The 2,471-nt window shown below is 37.6% G+C and overlaps 1 long non-coding RNA gene across 1 annotated transcript; it reads left to right on the top strand.

Annotated features, from left to right (window-relative positions):
- The first annotated feature begins 218 nt into the window (after positions 1–218).
- Positions 219–873, top strand: LOC311055034. The gene is made up of 2 exons (XR_014601749.1): positions 219–402; positions 499–873. It is a non-coding gene; the product is annotated as an uncharacterized lncRNA (long non-coding RNA).
- The last annotated feature ends 1,598 nt before the right edge of the window (positions 874–2,471 follow it).

Consider the following 2,471-nt stretch of genomic DNA (forward strand, 5'->3'; position numbering starts at 1 on the left):
TGCGCTTTACAATGTTTATTGAATTCACCCATTTTCGCACACCGACGGTGGAGGCAACCATGCAAGGCACAAACCTGCACGTCGGGAGCAGTTATGGGTTCAGTGTCTTGCTCAAGGACACTTCAACACAGCCGGGCAGAGCGGGGGATCGAAATAGTCATTTGATTTCCAAATAGTCATTAGTTATATTTCCTGATTAGCATTCCACATATTGATCTTGAGCTCTGTCCTGCCAGTAGTAGATTTTTTCAATGATATACATGTAAGAAAACATGCAGAGTTGTGCAAAATTGTTTTGTCAAATTCTAACGCATGTTCCTTGTATGCAGAGCAAAGATGTAGCCATGCACAGAAAGGCGGTGGCACTATGAGACATGCAGACCTGCTCTGAAGACTTGTCAGGTAAATAAACATTTCAGGCATCAGGGAAAACACGTGTCTCTCATTGCCATTCAGGGACATTTCTTAATGTTTATTTGTTAATGTGCTTCAATCTAGAGAGATGATCTGGAGACTCACACCAGTGGAGTCCATGTGGGTATGCCAGAGATAGGCCCAGATTCAGCACTGCAAAGTACAGTCATGTTGGAGGATTAAGTAGCTGTTGATGGCCTTCCAGACATCCCAACTGCATTTACAGGTTACTTATTAGCCTGCTTTATGCACTCTTATGCATGTTAAAATAGTTCTGCTTGAATTCAGACTCTAAGAACCAGACTGTCCATGTTCCTCATGGATGTACTGTTCTGAACTTCAAAGTGCACACCATTTCTGCCTGTATTATATAGTTTTATCTTATTTGTAAGTAAATAGGTAGGAGTGACTTAATATTGAGTCTGATTTTATTTGTATTCCTATATATTCTGTATGTTTTTTTTAAATATTTGCACTAAGAGAAAAAATGTACATAGAAATACAAGATCTAGACACTACAATCAATGACAGTCTGTGACTGTGACAGATGTGTAGAACTGTTTTAGCGTTTGCGATCCAATACTGACTAATGAACGGCTCAACAGGCTCGATGCTTCAGTGTTGTGTTTCAGCACTGAAAGAATTGTACACATGTACGCATGTTTGTTTGTTTTGTTGTTTTATAAAGTTAACAGCAATTCAAATGTTTTTTTTTTTTAAATATATTTGCACTAAGAGTTGCACTTTGTTGCACTGAAGTACATGTTGCACTTGCAAGCATTGCACAACCACCCATTTGGGGGAGAAAATAAAAGTTATTGAATCTTGATTGTTTTTGTTTCTGAATCCATATTTGCATTGCGACATAAGGTACAATGTTGCCACTAGGGTACATTAATGTTCTTTTAAAGGTACAAACAAAAAGGTACAATAATGTACCAATGTTAAAGGTACAATTCTGTACTCTGCTAGGGTACATTAATGTTCTTTAAGGGGTACAACCAAGAAGGTACAATAGTGTACCAATGTTAAATGTACAATTCTGCCTTTATACCTTTTAAGGTACAAAACTGCCCTTTGATTTCTCTGTGTGTATGGTATATATGTAATATTTATAATACGTTTCAGAGAAGAAAAAAAAACGGAGATGATTTGAAACAAATATTTAGGAAAAGTCATGAAAGGGGAACTTTCTCAGAGCTTCATGAGAGAAGATAATCCACTTTAAATTCTCAAAATCGGTCATATTGATGGCTTAGTCACGCAAGTGTTAAGCCTACGCCTACTCTACCCAAGCAGACCAGTTGCATGATCAAAGGAGAACATCATGTCCCTCTTTGGTATGTAGTTTTATAGTATGAACACCGTCTCGGTCTTTTTTTATCTCTCCCCTCTCAGCACACAGACACACGCACACACACACACGCGCACGCACACACACACACACACACACACACACACACACACACACACACACACACACACACACACACACACACACACACACACACACACACACACAGATAGATAGATGTGTTTATGGAACATGCTGTTTCATAAACACATTCTTCCTGGTGATTAGGATCATTCTTGGATCAACATTAATGTCAACTTTAAAAATAGTAACATTAATTGTAGATGAATCTCTCACATTAGTCTTCATATCATGGTGGGAAACACAAGTTTCTGATTTTAATGTTTTAAAAAATATAAAAAATAAATATATCTATTGTCTCTGTCGGGTGGAATATGTCCAAAAACCAAAACTGTTACTTTTCAGGATTCAAATTGAAAATTATCAAAAGTAGCAGATCTACAAGCTCGAAAGGTGTCGCTTCACGCCACGTTTTCAGCTTGCAGATCTGCTACTTTTGATGCTTTTGTGTGACGCTGTAGTATATGATCAAGTTGGGCATTAATTTACGAAAAAACACAAACACATAGAATATGGAGATAGAATTCTGCACCTTGACCGTCGCGTTGTGATATTTCTCTGCCGATTTTCAACTTCAAAAACCTCTCAAACTTCTATTTTTAGGCACGGAATTTACTTAAGA

The sequence above is a fragment of the Gymnoscopelus microlampas genome (assembly GCF_963454915.1).
Source record: "Gymnoscopelus microlampas genome assembly, chromosome: 11".
NCBI classification, from domain to species: domain Eukaryota; kingdom Metazoa; phylum Chordata; class Actinopteri; order Myctophiformes; family Myctophidae; genus Gymnoscopelus; species Gymnoscopelus microlampas.